The sequence below is a fragment of the Eumetopias jubatus genome, unplaced genomic scaffold (assembly GCF_037043125.1).
Source record: "Eumetopias jubatus isolate StellerSeaLion01/CBP00866 unplaced genomic scaffold, mEumJub1_p1.0 scaffold_7, whole genome shotgun sequence".
Lineage (NCBI taxonomy): Eukaryota > Metazoa > Chordata > Mammalia > Carnivora > Otariidae > Eumetopias > Eumetopias jubatus.
In genome coordinates, this window is record NW_028274813.1 from 29,984,258 (window position 1) to 30,005,678 (window position 21,421).

The window sequence follows — 21,421 nt, forward strand, 5'->3', positions numbered from 1 at the left end:
CATTCTCGCTCTCTCAAATAAATAAATAAAATCTTTAAAAAAAAGAAAAAAGAAAAAAAATGTAAGACTCACAAGTCCCTTCTCTGTTCATACCTTTAATCCTTCACTTAAGCACTTATACACTATAGCCCGTGTGTGTGTGTGTGTGTGTGTGTGTGTCCTCATTATCTTAAAAGAACTTAAAGGCAAGGACTACCCTTACTTTTGCAGCTCTAGAACCCAGCACAAGGCAGATACTCAATAAGTGAAGCAAATGAATCCAGACCTGCTAAACTCAGGAGTCTCTCTCAAAGGTGGTCCTTTAGTTATGTTTCAGAACTATGCCATGGTATCTGCAAGAGGGCCAAGATCATTCACCAAGAGAAAGAGCGGTGGGGAAGTTGGCTCCCTGCGCAGTTCAGGTGCACCTCCCAAATGCAGGAACCCCTCTCCCGCATGTTTCTGCGGCTGAGTGGGATGAAAGCGGATGCTGGAGAGCTCCTGTCTTCCTTTCCCCTGTCCCTCACTCCACTCACTCACTCATGACCTTCACTGAGCACCTACTATCCACCACACACTGTACAGGGTGCCAGGAATAACTAGTGAACAGAATATGGCAACTCTCCTGAAGGAATAGGTCATCCAGAAAAGCAGGAGGAAAGCACAGAAGCGATTACAATACAATGTGAAAAATGGATCTACACAATGTGTGCTTCCTGAAGGGGGCAGGGCACCATTTGGAGGAGCGCCCTACGGACTACCTCATGGACTCTACACTATCACTATTGGAGTTTCCCTCTGTGACATGGGCAGCAGAGACCCAGAGAACACTCAGCAGGAGCACCTAAGCCACCGCACCAGTTAGGAGGTCATGGGGCGCAGAGGGTAGGGGGGCAGGTAGGAGGAAAAGCTAAGCAGTGAAGTGCAGCCTGGAGGATGAAGAGAATGTTCCTGGGTTGAAAGGTATAAGCAGAACTTTTCATGCAGAGAATTTACCAAGCAGAAAACTCCAGAGCTAAGAAAGACCTCAGGACCTTTAGAGGAGCATAGCCAACTTTGGTACCAGATTGTGAAGACAGACACCCAAAACAGTTTTTACCACCTGATGGACAGAGCTGTCACACATTACATCTAAAGAAGGGGCTCAGTGAGAAAGACCTCACGATTTTTTGCAGATATTTCTAAAACATGTGCCTTTAGGAGAAGCATGAAAGAATGTTTTATTCTGAAGCATGTAATAATATCAATCCTGCTCTATTTTTAAGTCCAGATTATTAATATTTATAATTTTAAAAAGATTACTTGAGAGAAATAAAAGAACATTTACAAAAAAGCACAGCAGCAGACTGGAAAAAAAAAAAAAACCTTCCTAAAACTGAAATATTTCCTTAAAATATCCTTACATAATACAGTTCCCTTTAAACTCTGAAAAGATGGTTAGGCAGATTCATGACTTAAAAAATAAAACTTCATATTTGGTGGCAGAGTCAACTCTTTCAAACTTAATGTCCACCGCCCTCCCCTTCTTCTTTAGTCATAGAAATCTGACTTTATTTAGGCTGGCAATGTGCCCACCTAAACACCACAGTTGAGCCTCCCTTGAAGACAGTGGTCGCCAAGGAGTTTCAAGAAGTCAGTGGGTGGAGATTCCAGAAAGTTCCTTTTGCCACTTTTCCCCTCCTCCTGCAGATAGCTTGGCTAGAGCTCCAGCAGTGTCCCGTGGTTTTGTGGATGATGGCCTTATGCTGCTTAGGATGCCAGAGCAGCCTAAGTCCCTCCCTGATGACTTGGTAGAATCACCACTCCCAAACGGTGCTGTTTTACATGAGAAATTTTACATGAGAAATCAACCATGCTGAATCAGATCCATGTTCTTACTAGTCAAACACAACTTTCCTTGCAGATGCTAGAAAATATTTGAAGTATATATGGTAAGATTTGGCAAAACGCAGTTTCAAAAAGTTTCACAGTATTAAAACATATTATTTTATGATTCACTGTGTTTGTCATCTAAATCACACATCCACATCAATACTAAACAGCCTTTTAAATCATAATACATCTTTTCCAATTTTTTCCTTTAGACACAGAAGACATCCCGTTCTTGAAACATCTGACCCACTCTGGGAGCTGAACTGGGGAGCAAGTGGGGCCGGAAGAGCAGGCATGCAGGGCCCTGTGCTGGGGTCGGCGGCGGGGGGAGGGGGTGGGGGGCGCAGGCGGTGCATTACATAACGGGAACTCAGCACAAGGCAACCTGCTCACAAAGAGCTTTGCTGTGCGCTTTACAAGCCAGGTGAATTGTTAGGTGAGCGTCATTTGGAGATCTATGATCTGACCTCCCCCTAGTTGTCACTGTCACTTGAACCACACTGGGATTTCAATGCAATAGCATTTTTATTCTCCTTTCACACCATCATTTTATGTTTAAGAAGTACAGTTGTTTATAACTTGTCTGATAGAAGATACATTATTTTCTTACATTTTTGTGGAAAAGCTACTGCATTCCTTCCTCCAGCCCCTACCATCAAAATAGCTAAGGTATTATGTACAAAGGATGATGCCTAACATAAAGACAGTAATTCCACACAGCTGGCGGGGCAGGGGTGGGGGGCGCTCCTGTCTTTGGGGAGAACCAGAAACTTACAGACTATAGAAAAGAAAGGTCAGGATCACCTTCTTCATTTTAACTCAATGGATAGGTTTTGTTTAAAGCTAGAAACAAAACCCAAATGGAGAAACTAAACAGAAAATAATTCTACTTCTGTTTTTATCTCTGTTCACCTTTTTAAAAAGATTATTCCTTTCTACTTCAAAGAGGGTCACCAAACTAACAGTAAGCCTGCTGTCAGTTCAGCACTGCCTGACAACCGTGGACCTCCTGCTGTGTGTTAAATTACTACACAAACGTCAGCTTTCTTTATGGGCGACATGGGACAGTGAAATGTACGTAATGTCCAGATTTAAACCTAGATTTGAATCCTGGTTCTAATAAGTTACGAACCGTAGGTAAAACCTTGGGCAGACTAATTTACCTCTCCCTGGCCTCAGTTCCTACAACTATAAAATGAAAACAGTGCCGTCACTCCCCTCCTAGCATTGTTAGAAAAATTAGTGCTAACGTACGTATTAGGCATTTTGTAGGTATTAATATGATGCTAATTACTAAAAAGGTTTTATTTATTTGGTTGTCAAAGATGAAAGATAAACACTTTTTTTTTAAAAAAGCTAACTAAAAGCATCAAGTAAAATAAAAAATAAAATGAGAGCTAGACGAAATGCTGAGTAACAGAGTCCTCTCAGCTCCTCCCTGAAACATTCTCAGGGCTGGGAACTCCGGAGCTGGAAAGGCAACTCTATCATTCACGCATTCACACACACTGAGCATGGTTATCTACAATGTGTCAGTTACTGGAGCAGGCTTGAGGGGGCGCCCTGCTCTCAAGGAATTCACAGCACCCTCACATCAACAGACAAATACAATCTAGTGATAGGCAACAAGTCGGGGAAATACAGAGGGCCACAGGAGTGCAGGAGCAGGGCACACCTCCCAACAGGGGGTGTCAGAAGAAGAAACCCCTTGAGTAAAATCTTCCAGAACCAGGAGGTGTTAAGGGAGGCACTGAAAGGGAACAGCGCAAGCGCCCTGAGGTGAGAGACTGCCAGGTGGGCCAGAAGGTCGAAGTTCAAAGCAGGCCTGGCAGATGACATGGTTGCCCAGGTTCCCATCAGAGGTCTGGAAGGCCACACATTCACACACACTGAGGATGGCACCTACAATGTGTCAGTTACTGGACTTTCTCCCACAGGCTGTAAGGAGCCTTGGAAATGTTTCAAGCAGGAGAGGAACATGGTTAGACATACTTTGTGGCACAGAAATTATGGTGGCAATGTGGAAACTGAGCAGGGTGCAGGGGCAGAATGGGATGGCCAACTAGTACCCAGGTGAGCAAGAATAAGACTACAGAGTTAGAATTCACATTTTAAGCTCATCTAGGGTGTTATAAAATTTTTCTAAGACATAACAATGAAGCTGGGTCTTCCTTGGTTTCTGTAGACATTTTGTTTCTATGTACTGTCCTAACAATACCAATGGCTCCAGAACAGAATAAAGTGGTCTGGTTTTAAGTGGTCACTAAGTATGGTGCCATGTGAATGAAAGGTGAAATCTGGAGACATCTTCAGAGAGAGAACTGTGCAACTTCACCTCAAGATACCACTGAGCACATTTCTCACTACCAGTTCCATACTTAAATGCCTCTACTTAGGATCAACTGTTAGGAATAGAAATAAAAACTGAATCTCAAACACTCGTCATTTGTCTATGAAATGAGGATAAACTACTGACAACAAGTATTTAGAGTTAGGCAAAGAATAAAATTTTGATAGCCCTCAAATTCTGACCTTTTAAGACTTTTTCCCCCCAATGATTTTAGTATGCCCTTGGCCTAGAACTATGAAGTCACTTACCAAAAAGACAGCAAAGCAGCTCTGTAGGCATCAAGAAAAGACCTTATCTATGCTTAGCTATCAGCCAAAATTGTTCACAGGAAGGAAGGATACCACACAAGTTGTCTGGCTGACTGAGTTGGCTGCTGTCTGTAGATTCACAAAGAAAAATGTGATAAACACGAACATCCAGGCACAAATATCCATCTGGACAGGATGTTAACACCATTCCTCAATTCCTTAAGGGTCTTATTCTCTCTTAGAAGTATAAAATCAACCAACTGGTTTAAGAGTACTTTAATTCATTTGGGTGACAAGAAGGAAAGTCAGAGAGGAGTCATCTCTTTTGAACACTAATAAAGACTCATTTCCTGCTATCACTTGGGAAGCTTAAAAGATTAAGTGTATTAGGACCCTGAATTACCCATATGAAAAAACTGCCAAGTTCCTATTTCCATGAACCTCAACCCGTCCGAGTCTTCCTTTAGATGCAGTCCCCTGGCACCAAGTTAATGAAGCTCACTGTGGCATAGTTCTACTGAGCGAGATGTACTCAGAAAGAGGGTGGTGATAAAAAGTGGTTACTTGCACCAAGCTGACATGGGGCAAATTGGCAGAAGAAATGTTCTGATGACAGAATGAATCATAAAACCAAGACTGTTCCCATTCTTTCTTTGGTTTAAGCTGGATAATCACTAAACCCAGGACATGGTTTATGAAGCTCCTACATACCTAGTCAAAATATTCTTTACTTTTATAAAATTAATTTAATTTTTAGTATTTAATTTGGACTTCTCAATCCCCTTCCTTCTGAGAATCTTCCCCCATGCAACTCAGTAATCTTATAGCTAAAAGGCTAAAAGTAAAGCAAAGCTCTAGAGCCAGACCACATGAATTCAATCCTCAGCTCTTACGCACCACCCCCAGGGCCATTCCCTTTCCTGTCAATCAGGACCAGTCTCACAAGGCTCTGGTGAGGAAGACATTGGATAACAATGGAGGGTGCTCAGGACAGGGTCTGCTACAGAGCTCCATAAATGATCACAATCGTTATACTTTTAAATAGGAAAAACATGGTAACACTAGGCAAGCCAATGGAATACTCCTCAAAGACTCGATCACTTTGTGTAAAATAGATGCCAAAAAGCATAAAAACACCAGTAACAATAACCCCTGTGATGTATCTATAAAGGGTATATCACAGGATTATGCAACTATCTTCCCTCTTCATATATTACTGTCACTTTCTATAATTTTAATGCCAAAGGAGTCATTCTTAATTACCTTAAAATTGGCCTTTCTAATTGTCTGCTCCTATAACCTGCTGTGCTCCCATTACCAGGGCCTCCTGAGGTTGATTTCAAGAGATTTATGATCACCTACAGTTGATTTCTCCCTAATTTTTAATGGATTTCTACTGATAAATAATTACTTAAATTAGCTAATTTCTAGACCATGTAGTTGTTTCCACTAGGAGCCCCTGGAGCTATATTTGCTTTTTACCAGCTGTTTGGATAATTATATTTAGTCCACATTTTTTTAAAGTCAGAAGAGAATGAATACGCTAATAATTAGCCACTCTTTTTTGGACTTCTCTAAGTCCTCTGATTTCTCTCAAAGTTTAACAAGGGGTTCAAAATGAAGATGGCAACTCAATACTGGATATTGAGGGTACAAAGTCAGACAATTCTTGGTATCACAAAAGATAAGAATTACAACATAAACAGAATAGTGAATGGCTACTGGCTTCCCAGGTGCATCCGGGTGCAGTAGTGAGCCTAAAATCACAAAGTTCTAAATGTAAATTTGCAATACAGTACTAAAATGTTTGCCTTCAATTGCTCATTTTTTAGTAGGGAGGAGGAGCAAGAGAAAAATCCCACTGTAATCTCAATACAGGATATCCACAAAACTGAAAGGTTTCCACTCTATTCTCATATTTAAAAATGTAAATAAATCAATTCAGCCAAGATACTATGACTTAAAAAAAAAAAAAAGTCTATGAGAAACAATTGTCCACATAATACCTACTATTTTAAGGTTTACATAACCCACCCAAAACAGTACTCCAAGTTTTGTATTTAAAAACAACATGGGCAGGGGGGCGCCTGGGTGGCTCAGATGGTTAAGCGTCTGCCTTCGGCTCAGGTCATGATCCCAGGGTCCTGGGATAGAGTCCCGCATCGGGGTCCCTGCTAGGCGGGGAGCCTGCTTCTCTCTCTGCCTCTGCCTCTCTCTTGCGTGCGCTCTCTCTGATTCTCACGAATAAATAAATGAAACATTAAAAAAAAAAAAAAACATGGGGGGGACTGGTTCCAGGTAAGATGAAAGAAGCACACTCCATCCAGCCTCCCCACCTCATGCAGCCACCTGGACAGAGTATCTGAAACAAGTATTTGAGAGCTGGCTCTGGAAAATAAATGACCACAGCAGGCTGATGGGGGAAGAAGAGTAAAACTCAAAGTATGACCAAACCAGTGATGAATTTCCCCATTTTTTCCTCCAAAATCTCCCAGCCTGGAATCAAGGCAGCCACAGACCTGGATAGAGGCAGAGAGGGAAAATCCAGAAATACTCCAAGTTCTAGCTTAAGAAGCAGGAAAAGGGATTCCTAACACCCTGGAGAGTGGGGGAAATTCCTCACTGTTCTTCTTTTTTATTTCTCTCTGTCCTAGCTTCCCAGCCCAAGGTAATCACAAGGTGGTAGTGGGTAGAGGGAAACAGTCACCTAAACCCTTGAGGGAAAGTAACCTTTCTTCCTCACTGAGCAGAGGAGCTATGCTCTCATGATGTAAGTCTGCTGCTCTTTTGCTGTCTTCCTTCCCCTTGGTCCAGAATGGAGACAGTCACAGGAAACCCACTGCCCCATTCTAAAGCCCCATCTTTGTGTCTGGAGGACTAAAAAAGGGAACTTTGGAGAAACAGGAAGAGCTGGAGAAACTGACCCACACAAAGACAGCCAACTGATTTGGGGCCAAGATGTAAAGGCAATTCAATGGAGAAAAGACTGTCTTTTCAACAGTGTTGAAACAATTAGACATCCGACCTTGACCTAAACCTCAGATCTTATATAACTATAAATTCAAAATACATCATATGGATCTAAGCATAAAATGTAAAACTATAAACCTTTTAGAAGAAAAGAAAGGAAAATCTTCAGGATGTGAAGTTAAACCTGGACATCCCCAAAGCACGAGCCATTAAAAAGACAATAAAGATAAACCACACTTCCAAATTTAAAAATTCTTGCTCTAAGAAAAAATTGCCTACAGAATGAAAAAATAAGGTACACACTAGGAAAAATATTTGCAAATCACATAGGCAACAAAGAATTTTTATCCAGAATATGTTTTTTAAAAAATGAAAACTAAACCAAGAAAAGAAACAACTGAAGTAAAAATAGGCAAAACACTTGAAAACAAATAAAAGAGATACTTAAAAAACAGTAAAAAAGATCAATGAAACTAAGAGCTGGTTCTTTGAAAATATAAATAAAAAACTGATAAATCTTTAGCCAGACTCACAAAAAAAGACAGCAAGAGAGGAAGGACTCAAATAAAAGCAGAAATGAAAGAGAAGTTACAACAAATGCCACAGAAATACAAAGGATTTCTAAGAGACTACTACAAAAAGTTATACACTAACAAATTAGACAACCTAGAAGAAATGGATAAGTTCCTAAAAAAACAAAAACAACAACCAAAAAAACTTCCAAGATTGAAACAAGAAATAGAAAATCCAAACAGATTATTAGTAACAAAATTGAATCAGTAATCAAAAAATTCCCAACAAACAAAAATTAAGGACCAGATGGATTCACAGACGAATTCTACCAAACATTTAAAGAATATTAATACCCATTCTTCTCAAACTATTCCCAAAAACAGAAGAGGAAAGAATGCTTCCACATTCATTCTAAGAGACCAGCATTACCCTGATACCAAAACCAGACAAAGACACTACAAAAAAATAAAATTACAGACCAATGTCTCTGATGAACATAGATGCAAAAATCCTCAACAAATATTAACAAAACCAAACTCAAGAATACACTAAAAGACTCATTCACCATGATCAGGTAAGATTTATCTCAGCAGTGCACAGATGGTTCAATATCTGCAAATCAATCAACATGACACACCACAATAACAAAATGAAGGATAAAAACCACATAATCATCTCAACAGATGGAGTAAAAGCATTTAACAAAATTCAAAATCATTCATGATAAAAGTCTCAACAAAGTGGGTTTAGAGGGAACATACTTCAACATAATAAAGACTATATATGACAAACCCACATCATACTCAATGGTGAAAAGCTAAAACCTTTTCCACTAAGATCAAGAATAAGAAAAGGATGTCCACTTCTGCTCCTTTTATTCAACACAGTACTGAAAGTCCTAACTGCAGCAATCAGATAAGAAAAAGAAATAAAAGACATTCAAACTGGTAAAGAAGAAGTAAAACTTTCACTACTTGCAGATGACAAGGTACTATATACAGAAAACCCCAAAGACTCCACCAAAAAACTATTAGAATAAATGAATCCAGTAAAACTGAAGGATACAAAATTAATATACAGAAATGTGTTGTGTTTCTATACACTAATAAAAAGACTAGCAGGAAGAGAAATTAAGAAAACAGTCCCATTTATAACTGCCCCCAAAAATAAAATAAAATACTTGGAATAAGTGTAACCAAGGAAGTGAAAGGCCTATACTCTGAAAACTATAAGACAGTGATGAAAGAAACTGAAGACAACACAAGTAAATAAAAAGATATACCATGCTCATGGATTGGAAGAATATTGTTAAAATTACAAAACTACCCAAAGTAATCTACAGATTCAATGCAATCCTTATCAAAATACCAATAGTATTTTTCACAGAACTAGAATAAGTAATTCTAAAATTTATATGGAACCCTAAAAGACCCCAAATAGCCAAAGCAATTTTGAGGAAGAACAAAGCTGGAGGTATTACAATCCCAGATTTCAAATTATACTACAAAATTATAATCAAAACAGTATAGGGCACAAAAACAGACACATGGATCAATGAATTAGAATACAGAGTTCAGAAATAAACCTTAATCCACCACAAAGGAGGCAGGAATAGACAATGGGGAAAAGACCATCTCTTCAATAAGTGGCACTGAGAACACTGCAGAGCTACATGCAAAAGAATGAAACTGGACCACTTTCTTATACCATACACAAAAATAAACTCAAAAGGATGAAAGATCTAAATGTGAAATCCTAAAAGAAAATATAGGCAGTAAACTCTTGAACATTGGCCTTAGCAATATTTTCCTGGAACTATTTCCTCCGTTAACAGAAACTAAAGCAAAAATGAACGATTGGGACCACATCAAACTAAAAGGCTTTTGCACAGCAAAGGAAATCATCAACAAAATGAAAAGTCAACCTACTGAACAGGAGATTTTTGTAAAATCATATCTGACAAAAAGTTTAATATCCAAAATATATTTTTAAAAAACTCCTATAACTTGACACTGAAAAGCAAGCAATCCGATTAAAAAATGGGCAGAGGGGGTGCCTGGGTGGCTCAGTCAGTTAAGTGTCTGCCTTCAGCTCAGGTCATGATCCCAGGGTCCTGGGATCGAGCCCCTCATCGGGCTCCCTGCTCGGTGGGAAGCCTGCTTCTCCATCTCCCACTCCCCCTGCTCGTGTTCCCTCTCGCACTGTGTCTGTCAAATAAATAAAATCTTAAAAAAAAAAGGAAAATCTCTTAAAAAAAAAAAATACGTGGACAGAGGACCTGAACAGACACTTTTCCAAAGAAGACACGCAGATGGCCAACAGACACATGAAACATTGCTCAACATCACTCATCATCAGGGAGACACAAATCAAAACCACAATGAGTATCTCCCAACAGTCAGAATGGCTAGTATCAAGAAGACAAGAAATAACAAGTGTCGGTGAGGATGTGGAGGAAAGGGAACCCTCATGCACTGTTGGTGGGAATGTAAATTGGTGCAGCCACTGAGGAGACTAGTACAGAAGTTCCTCAAAAAAGTAAAAGTAGAAATACCACATGATCCAGGAATTCTACTTCTGGGTATTTACCCAAAGAAAACAAAAACACTAATTCAAAAAGACATATGCACCACCATGTTTACTGAAGCATTACTTATAATAGCTAAGATATGGAAAAACCCAAAGTGTCCACTGATAATGAATGGATAATGAAAATGTGGTAAACATACAGAATGGACTATTACTCAGCCACAAAAAAGAATGAAATCTTGCCACTTGAGACAAGACAGATGGCCCTAGAGGGTATAATGCCAAATAAGTCAGAGAAAGACAGATACGATATGATCTCACTCGTATGTGGAACCTAAAAACAAACATACGGCAACAACAACAAAAACAGAAACAGACTCATAAATACAGAGAACAAACTGGTGGTTGCCAGACACCTGAAACTAATAATACTGTATGTCAACTATACTTCGATCAAAAAATTTTTTTAAATTAAAAAAAAAAAGACTTGAACAGACACTTCACCAAAAAGGGTATATAGAGATGGCTGCAGATAAGCACACGAAAAAATGTTCAATATCATTAGCCTTTAGGGAAATGCACATTAAAACCACAATGAGATACCACTTCACATCTATTAGAATGGCTAAAATAACAAATACTGACAATATCAAATGTTGACAAGGATGTCAAGCACCTGAAACTCTCGTTCATTGCTTGACGGAATACAAATTGATAGTTTACTCTAGAAAATGATTTGACATTTCCTTAAAAAGTTAAATGTACACCTACCACATAATCCAGCCTTCTACTCCCAAGTATTTACCCAGAGAAAGGAAAGCATGTGTTCATGTAAAGACATGTACACAAAGGTTCAGTTAGCTTTACTTGTAATACCCACAAATTAGAACAACACAAATATTCTTCAATGGATTAATGGACAAACACATTGTAATACTTCCACACAACAGAATCCTACTCAGGGATTCAAAGGAACATGCTATCAATACCCACAACTAGGATGACACTGAATGAAAGAAATCCACTTCAAAAGATTACACACTACATCTTTCCATTTAAACAACATTTCTACAAAGACCAAGCTATAGAGATGGAGAACACATCAGTGGTTGCCAGGATTGGAGGGTGGGAGAGAATGCAGCATGAGAACACTTTCTGAGGGGATGAAACAGTTGTGGGATGGTTACACAAATCTACACATGTGTTAAAACTCACAGAACTGTATAGCAAAAAAAAAGGCAATTTTAAACCATGTTAATCTTTTATCCAACATAAAAATACCTCAAATTTACAATAATATCTTGCATAACTAAATTGTGTAACTAATTGTATTGCCACAGAAATGGGTTTTAAAGACAATGGAACATGTAGTATTAAGTATTAAAGATTTTATTTATTTGCCAGAGAGAGAGACACAGCAAGAGAGGGAACACAAGCAGGGGGAAGTGGGAGAGGGAGAAGCAGGCCTCCCGCCGAGCAGGGAGCCCGATGTGGGGCTCAATCCCAGGACCCTGGAACCATGACCTGAGCCGAAGGCAGACGCTAAACGACTGAGCCACCCAGGCGCCCCTATTTATAAAACATTTCAAAAGACACCACAAAACTGTTTCTTCCCAAAGTTAACTGCTCAATCACAAAAAATAGGACTCTTCAACAGCAAGAAAACCAATATTCAAGACAGCCAACAGTTCTAGTCATATAGACATCTGGCTTTTGAGTTGCTGATGTTACAAAGCAGGTGAATCATCAGAGAACCGGATGCATGATCTCGAAGCCATCCAAAGTGCATCCACTACTACTCATCCCATCTCTAGCCCACTCAAAGCACACAGGGTTTGTTTTAAAGCTCGAAAAGTACAGATCTGAAGGAAAAGGTCAAGAAAACCAGGTTCACCGAGAGCACCTGCACGTCCACCACAATCGGCGGGTGCCTCCACTATGCCCGCGCCTGTCCCTAATTTTCATGCACCTCACCTTGGAACTGCTGCTCTACCCAACGAAGTGAGCGAAGAGAGGAACAGCTCTCAGCCACCAATGCTAAACTGAAATGATCCAACCCAGGGCTAAAATACTCTGATAAAATCATATTCGAAGACACAGCTCTGCACTATTTCTGTCAAAAGAGGTTGGTCTTCCATTTCCTCAAAGCATTTCTTATGGAGTCATTTTCGCCTATTTCAAAGAAAAACAATAACCGTTCAAAGAGTAATGCAGATGTCACCCATGCCACTTTCAGTGATATGCCTTTCCTTTTCGAGCATGCACTGGCCATGCAATAAATAGTGTAAGGTAATCAAAATTGTTACTTGAAAAAGTATTCTTGAAATAGAATTTTTATTTTAATGATGAAGCTATGGATAGTTTCTTTTCCTTTCTATTTTTCTCTACTTTTCAAAGGTTCCCTCTACTGAAACATTAAAATAGCTGAGTTCCCTTTCTTCTACTCCTAAGATAATTTGCCGTAAGTTATGGCTTACGACCATTATGTTTTCATTATTAATACTCTTGAGGAAACCCTACTTTTTGATCTAATACCCACCATCACCACCAAAGGGGGACGGGGATAACATATACACTAAACTTTCAGATAACACTGCTCTCACCAATTATTACAAAAATAATTGAAACACAAACATAAGGAGAGCCTGGATATTTTTAAATGGGAGAGACTCCTCCTTGATCTGTTTAATTTACTTGAGAACAGTGCAGAGGAACAGATGAACGTTTAATAAGCCAACTCTGATTATACTATTTCAAGCCTGAAGTACATATTACATTATATTTTAGAAAGTGAGAACTTCTTGGGGTTCTTTACATACTGAAAAATACTCCACTGACCATAAATGACTGAACCCTTGATGCACACACAGGGACGCTGCCTTTTGTGCGATGTCAGGAGTGGAAAGTGATGTCAAGTGAGCCGTCACGGCCATGCTCTCCTTTCTGCTGCCTCAAATGCTATTATTTCTCTTAGTCTTAGCCAGCAAAGATACTCTGCATTCAAAATAAAATCAATACACAGAACTTCACACACACACAATTTTTTTTAAAGAAAACTCATTCATTTTATATGATTTAGAGCCTGAAGTTTTTTTAATTTTTTTAAAATTTTATTTTATTATGTCATGTTAATCACCATACATTACATCATTAGTTTTTGATGTAGTGTTCCATGATTCACTGTTTGCATCTAACACCCAGTGCTCCATGCAGAATGTGCCCTCTTTAATACCCATCACCAGGCTAACCCATCCCCCCACCCCCCTCCCCTCTAGAACCCTCAGTTTGTTTCTCAAGAGTCCACAGTCTCTCATGGTTCGTCTCCCTTCTGATTTCCCCCTGTTCATTTTTCCCTTCCTTTTTTTTTTTAACATATATTGTATTATTTATTTCAGAGGTACAGGTCTGTGATTCAACAGTCTTGCACAATTCACAGCGCTCACCATAGCACATACTCTCCCCGATATCTATCACCCAGCCACCCCATCCCTCCCACCCCCACCACTCCAGCAACCCTCAGTTTGTTTCCTGAGGTTAAAAATTCCTCCTATCAGCGAGGTCATATGATACATGTCTTTCTCTGATTGACTTATTTTGCTTAGCATAATATCCTCCAGTTCCATCCACGTCGTTGCAAATGGCAAGATCTCATTCCTTTTGATGGCTACATAATATTCCATTGTATGTATATACCACATCTTCTTTATCCATTCATCTGTCGATGGACATCTTGCATCTTTCCATAGTTTGGCTATTGTGGACATTTAGAGCCTGAAGTTTGAGGATTTTTTTTTTCAGGCTGGAATACATTAGCAATGCCTCCTGGCAAAAACGCAAGTTATAAAATCAGGACTGAGAACATAATTGTAAACAGCCAAATGAAGAAAGAAAAACCTGGATGCCATTTTGTGATGCTACCAAATCAGGGGAGAAATTTCGATGGCTCCTAGGTACTGACAGCATGCCACTGGCATGCAGTGCATGGCAGAGAAGTCCTAACCTAAACAGTAACAGGGTTGGGTGAGATACTAGGGGAATCCCCTACAACTAAACAATTCTCAGTCTATGATGTTAGCATAAGAATGAGACCTTTTTGGACTGTGAGCTCCTGAAAGGCTTTGTCTTCTTCATCATGCTAGCCCGGTGCCTGGTACTCAGTAAATGCTGACTAGAAAGCATCAAAGAAGAAACTGGACTAGTGACAAGGGCCATAGCCCCAGTGGGTGTTACCCACTGTCCCTGAAGCACATGGGGTGCTCCTGGGAGTGGCCGTCAGCAACACCTCCTCCACTTGGGAGGGGTTTTGTAACTGCAGCAGCAGCCCACAGAGGAGAACAGAATTTTCTTAGACAAAATTCACTCTTCAGCTAATTTCATAGTTGATAATAGCTTGTACTGAGAGAAGTCTCAGCTCTGCCAATTTTTCACAGCTCATTTGTGTTAGCATCATCAACATTACCTTCAACCTATGGTTCTTTGTAGGAATCTTTTTAAGCCAGGTGTCAATTTTGTAGCTGCTGTTTTAATTAACACAGATTAACATAACCTGTAAGCCTACTGAACAAACACGGCAAGTGACAACAGGCTGACCGCAAACAAGAGAGGAAGGCCACCCGCCCCTCTGCACCCTCTGCACCGTGGAGGCCCACACAAGCAAGCCCCAGGACAGCTGTGCCCCAAACAGGACCCTTTCCACCTGCCACAGGATTCACGCAAGGGTCCCAGCTTTGATCCCCACACTGAATGTTAGGAAATTTTAGTTTATTTCTTAGAATGGTTTAATAACAGCTCTACTACTTTGTTCCTGCTCTCCAACATATGCTCCCGTTCTGGAAAACATAAACCGAGGCTCCTTCTGAGAGCATTTCTGCTCTCAAGTTCTTGTTCCTTTAAGTGAACTCTATACCCCGACATGGGGCTCAAACTCACGACCCCGAGATCAAGAGTCGCGTGTTCCACCAACTGAGCCGGCCGCGTGCTCCGCAAGTTCCTGTTTCAGAGACTTGTACCTCACCCAGCTTATTTAACCTTCTTCTATCCACAGTAGTTCCTCAGTTCAGGACTTTTAAGCCAGATTCCCATGACTCCTTCTTTCCATACCTGACTCTGCTGGAGAAAAGACTGGAACGCAGTGCCAGGAGCAGTAAGACCAGTAGATTCAGAATCACAGAATCTGGGTTCAAAACCTGCCATTACCAGCCGTGTGACTTGGGGCAGGGGAAATGACCCTTTCTGAGACTCTGTTTCTTTATTTCCAAAAGGAGGAAAATTCTATTTTGTTCACCTGTCTTGGTCATTATAAAGATTAATAACTATTATAAATGATTAACAAGATTAAAAGCAATTTTACTTCTAGATTTATAAATACTAACATGTTAATTATATATTATAGTGACTTTCATTATTATACAGATGAACAGTAAATTTACTTATATATGTATGTACTTAATGTAACAATAAAGGCAATTTTCTTTGTTTATATTTTTAATTATAAATGATGATTATTTTAAAGACTAAAAGTAATCTTACTGTTTTTATTCATGTTCTCTCTTAGTAAGTTCTGTTCAAAAGCAACCAAGTTCAAAAGGTCTCTTTGTAAAGTTTCAAACCATCCACTGCTATAATAAAGTTACTATATAATTACAGAAATAACACAAGTGGAAAATTACAAAATTTAAACTAAGTATAAAAAAAAAAATTCAAGTCACCCACCGTCCTACCACCCAGGGGTAAACTCTTAATACTGTGGTATAGTTTTTAAGAGGTTATGTAAAATATTTTGTATCTTCTGTAATTTCACACTATCTTGTGCCCACTTAGCCCTATAACCATCTTCTATGTACATGGGTCACCAGCCATTTTGCATTATGGGACAGAAGGCTGCACCTAATTTTTATGTTACAAGTATTACAGTGATTAACATGCCTGAACATAAATTTCTATGAATTAAAAAAAAAGAAGTTTTGCCAGAATAAAGTCCTAGAAGTGGTAAGGCAGGACATAATCACTGCGAAGGCTTTGGACACATACTGTCAAACTGCTTTTCAAAAGTCTACACAGTAAAATGCCACTTAACAAATGTAATAGGATGATAACTGATTTAGAAACTGAAAAGACAGAGAACCATAAACACACACACACACACACACACACACAGAGCTTAGCCATCTAATTTGAAATATACATTCTTTTACCAATTTCCTGATGAAGAGTGAACATCTCTTCCATGAATAATCGGTCTCCAGACTGACTGCAGGCTAGTCATTCTTACACAAACCACGACCAAAAACCATCACCCACAACTCCCACTCTCCCTCTTTTATTAGAATGGAATACAAACTCAAAGCATGTCAGGAAACAAGCTGAGAATCCTTACGGACATTTAATTACTCCCCCAGTCCTTTGCAGTTGCCATGACCATACCTCACTTAAGAACATTCTTTTTGGAGGCCTGCCTTTGGAAGCTTTCAAAAGTATTTAGCATATTTTTGTAGAAACCTAATATTTAATCATATTACATAAAATTTCAATCATGTAATTACACAGTAACAAGTACTACTAACAAAAACCAGCTTTTGTTATAAATGAAACCAACTCTTGATCAACATTCAACTCAGCTTATCTAGAAAGACGTGAGAGTCTACAGAGTGGCTGCCTGCACGCACGGGCTTGGCAGGGCGAGCTGGTGAGGGAGACGGAAGTCACCAAAGAGGGCTCTCAACTCCCAGCCCTTTGCAAGTACTCGGTACTGTGTTAAAAGGCATTTTTTAAATGTGGTGTGTGTGTGTAGGTGCAGTGTAAACTTCCACAGACACAGGCAGTCCCTGAACTCAGAGGAAGAGCCAGAGCACTTGTTAGTGTTTAACAGACTTGCCAAATGGAAGCCAAGAGCAGCCAAACAAGTTCTCTCTCCTACCCACCTCCTCCAACCAACCTCCAACAGAGCCTAGGCTTGGTCCCCATCTCTTGCCTCTTTCTTTCTAAATCCAGTCATCAGTTGAGCTCATCCAGTCTCAAAGCTTCAAATACCATGTATAAAGTGAAGACTCTCAAATTTAAAACTCTGGATGCATGTCAAAGAGCAGAATTCCTCACCCTGCAGACCTGCTCCACTCTCCAGACCAGTAACCACCACCACCACCACTCAAGCGAAGAGGCTGCTGCCCATAACTTTTCCCATTTGTAACTCCACATCCAATGTAATAGTAATTCCTAGCACCTCTTCATGTGTCTGTGGATTTATTCCTTCTCCTTAAAATGTAAGCGTCTAGAGGGCAGGGACCCTGCCTTATTTCACGGATCTATCTCCAACCCCAAAGTCGTCTCAGATACACAGTTAAGTCCTTAATAAACATTGTTGAGTGAAAAGAGCTCCTAAAAACTTACAGACTCCTCTAGGAAATTTTCCATGTATAATTAGAAGACCAGGAGAAAATTTTCCAACCCGTTTTGAAATATACTATATTCACAGTTTGGGCATGACAATGGACTACTACTCCAACACCCTCACTTTACAGCTGTGAACCTTAAGGTCCAAAAAAACTTAACAAAATTTATGACATCATGAGAGCACAGCTCCTAATGTAAATGTCTAATGACCTACAAGCAGCTCCACCAAACCATCACCCCTGGCATCGCTTCTCCTTTTGTTTATATGCAACTTATTTCTCGCAAGTATTTGGAGAACAAAATGGTTAAAATCAGAGATGTTTATTATTTTCATTCTGGGGTATGTAAGAGGCTTCTTGCAATGTCCCCAGCTGCACAGCCACTTGAAAGCCCATGCCTAGTCTGGAGACTCCTGAAGAGCCAGCGAACAATACAGAGCAGACAGAAACTCTAAGTCTAGCTGCCTGGATTCAAAATCCCAAAGTCACTGCAGGAAGCTATTGTTGCTGACTTCTCTCTACTTTTACAAGCCCTTCCCTATTAGAATCTACGGTGAACTTCCAGTACAGAGAGAGAGAGAGAGAGGGAGAGTAGCTGGGTGTCTCTAATTTGGTACTTGTCATTTGGCTTCATATTTTTTTTGTCCAAAGGTTCTTCATAAAATGCTACTACTAAGCTCACCTCCACACCCCCCACACTAGAAAGCCCCCCAAGGTAAAGTTCCCACAGGTATGAAGTAATGTTAGCACCTCACAGACTTTATCCCTGTCCCAATCTGAATACTCTGGTGTTTACAAAGCTTATGGTATCACTTTGTTGGGCTCCCCTGACACCCCGTAAGGGGCCTGCCAGGCACCCCCAGCTACTGTTACCAGCTCAGGACCACAACCACTGAGGCAGTCAAGGTCAGGAAGCCCCATGTTACCTCCCCAACCCCCCACCTCCTACTCACCTAACCACATCAACCTCCTGGCTAGGGCTGAGCACGATATGTGAACTCTTCCAGCGCGCAGTGAGTTCTGCCTAACATGTGTTTTTATGCCTACAACTAATAGGCACTTTGATGTTAACAAATGGTTTTCCACAAACATCTCATCTCCTCATCAACACCACCCCACAGAGTAAACATCACATCCTCATTTCTCACATGATAATGTGAATGGTCAAAGGGGCCAAAGGGGGGGGGTCAATGTCACAATGAAGTAAAGTCCTACCTGCACCAGTCTTTCAATATGGAAGCCCTTGTTCTTTTGCCCACACTAAGTACACAGCCTCTTGTGAGAGCTGCAGCCACGTCCACGTAACCCACCTAGCAGAGGTGCGAGACCTTGCAAAGCATCCTTAAGTTCACTCGCTCCTTCATCACAGCTCCCTATGCCTTGACTGGGGCGGGGTGGGGTGCTGCACAGGAAACTAGCATGCATTAACATAAAACTTCTGGCTCCTGGCAGCCCTCAGTTAACGTGGCAGAGGCCGGTGGGCGGGGAGGGGGGACACCTGTGGAGGGATGACAGGATAAATACACAATAGGTCAAAAAATAATGCCAGAAAAACATGGCAATGTTGCCCTTACAGCTGTGCCATATGTAGTTCATAATTTGCAAGGAGGTTTCACGTATATTTAGCCCCCCACAAACACAACCCAGCATAACAACTAAGTACTAAGTGGAAACTGGGGCTCAATTCAGGTGGTTGGAGGAGGTATCTTGGAACTGAGACTGGGGGAGGGTCTCAGAGAGGTTGAGGTGAGAGAGATGGGCATTCCAGAGCACTCGAGAATCAACGCAAACCACAACGGCCTGAAAACGTTAGAAGACCTGGCGAGCCAGGACGCTCTAGGCTGGAGTACTCCATTTTTACTCAAGAGTAACAAGAGCTACAGATGAAAACAAAGGAGACATTTAAACAAAAACAGGGGAACACATCTAAGACAAATGACTACTTCTGCAAGAGAACAATGAACATCATGAGCTTCCATAAAGTTATGTGGGTCTCATAAACACAAAGCTGAGATTTTTTTTGTGATGGGATTTTACATTTCCCATGCTCCAAGGTCAAAATTCACCTTTTATACTTCTTCATCCCCTCTGTTTTTACTGAAGATTCACACCTTTTCATTTATGTAACACTCATTTGTATTTATCTCCTTTTGGGTACCTATTTAAATATGGTGCAAGCTTTCAAGGTAGGAATTGTGCCTTTTACTCCTTTTGTATCCCCCAGAAAACCTAGAATAATACTTATCATGAAAGTCATCCTATAAATATCATTGACTGATCAGGACATCACAGACTTATTTTAAAAGAATTGAAGGGGCACCTGGGTAGCTCAGTCGGTTAAGCGTCTGACTCTTGATTTCAGCTCAGGTCTCGCTCTCAGGGTCATGGGATCAAGCCCCAGGTCAGGCTCTAGGTTCAGCAGGGAGTCTGCTTGAGGTTCTCTCTCTCCCCCTCTCCCTCTGCCTCCACCTGTGCAGGCTCTCTTTCTTTCTCTCTCAGACAAATAAATCATTAAAAAAAAAAAAAAGGAAATGGAACTGATTGTAGGAGAAGCCCCTGTAACACACATATCTACCTATTTCACCCTTTGCAGTCTTGCTCATTTGTCCTTAGATGTGCCAGGCACTGCCCTAAACACTTTATTTATGTTAACTTATATCATCCTCCTAACAACCCTATGAGGTACATACTATTATTGCTATTATGACTATTTTACAAAGGAGGAAACTGAAGCACAGAGATTAAGTAACTTGCCCAACATCACAAAGCTGGTAAGTGGTACAGGTAAGATTTGAATCCAGGAAGTCTGTTTCCAGACTTAATGCACTAAACCTCTATGCATGACATAGTCTCTAAGAATAACACATTTATTGAAAGCATATGGGCCAGATTTTGCTTCTTCAGTTTTTAAGCTGTGGCAGCAATCACATTTTTTTTAATTCGACACAAAAGCAATCCACAATTACTTTTTTAAATCACAAAAAATACAAAGACTTTAATATGCTCCTAAATAATGCATTTAGATTTGGGGATTTGCATGCTGTTTACACTAGGAAGTGCATCTGCTCTTGGCATTAAACATGACAAGCTAGTTTATGGTTATACAATAGAATGTCAGTGTCATCATCTGATCAAACAAATAGTGAATGATTAATGCCTCCTCATAGAGAAATTTCTTTTTAAACATATTAACATATAAATAGCTAAGCAAATATTACTTGATTCAGATAACCTAATATCTACAAAGACAAGAGAGTTCTTTACCTATAAATAATAGTCAACACTCACTTAAACATAGCAGCATCCAATGGTGCATCTGTAAATGCCCACACACAGTGTTGACTCAAAAGAATCCCCTACTGACTGTAATTAATGCTGACATAAATCTAGACACAGAGATGGCAGTGAAATCAATGGCTGGTTTCACATGACAATTAAAAGCGTTGTTCCAAGCAGTCAGAAAATTTTTCTGTAGAAATGTTCTAAAACCTTGTCCATTTTATAAGACAAAGCCAGTTTCACTTATATCCTTAAAATTATTAACTACTACATACATCAGTAACCGATTCATA

The 21,421-nt window shown here is 40.1% G+C and overlaps 1 protein-coding gene across 25 annotated transcripts in view; it reads right to left on the minus strand.

Annotated features, from left to right (window-relative positions):
* Positions 1-21,421, minus strand: part of SIPA1L1 (signal induced proliferation associated 1 like 1) — a 466,784-nt gene that overhangs the window by 227,180 nt on the left and 218,183 nt on the right. The window contains exon 1 of one of the 25 annotated variants that reach the window (XM_028087864.2): positions 18,803-18,821. The exons of the other annotated variants lie outside the window; for them this stretch is intronic. The gene's annotated coding sequence lies outside the window, so the exon portion shown is untranslated. Of the gene's footprint in view, positions 1-18,802; positions 18,822-21,421 lie in introns of those variants that run through there. 25 annotated transcript variants of the gene reach the window in all.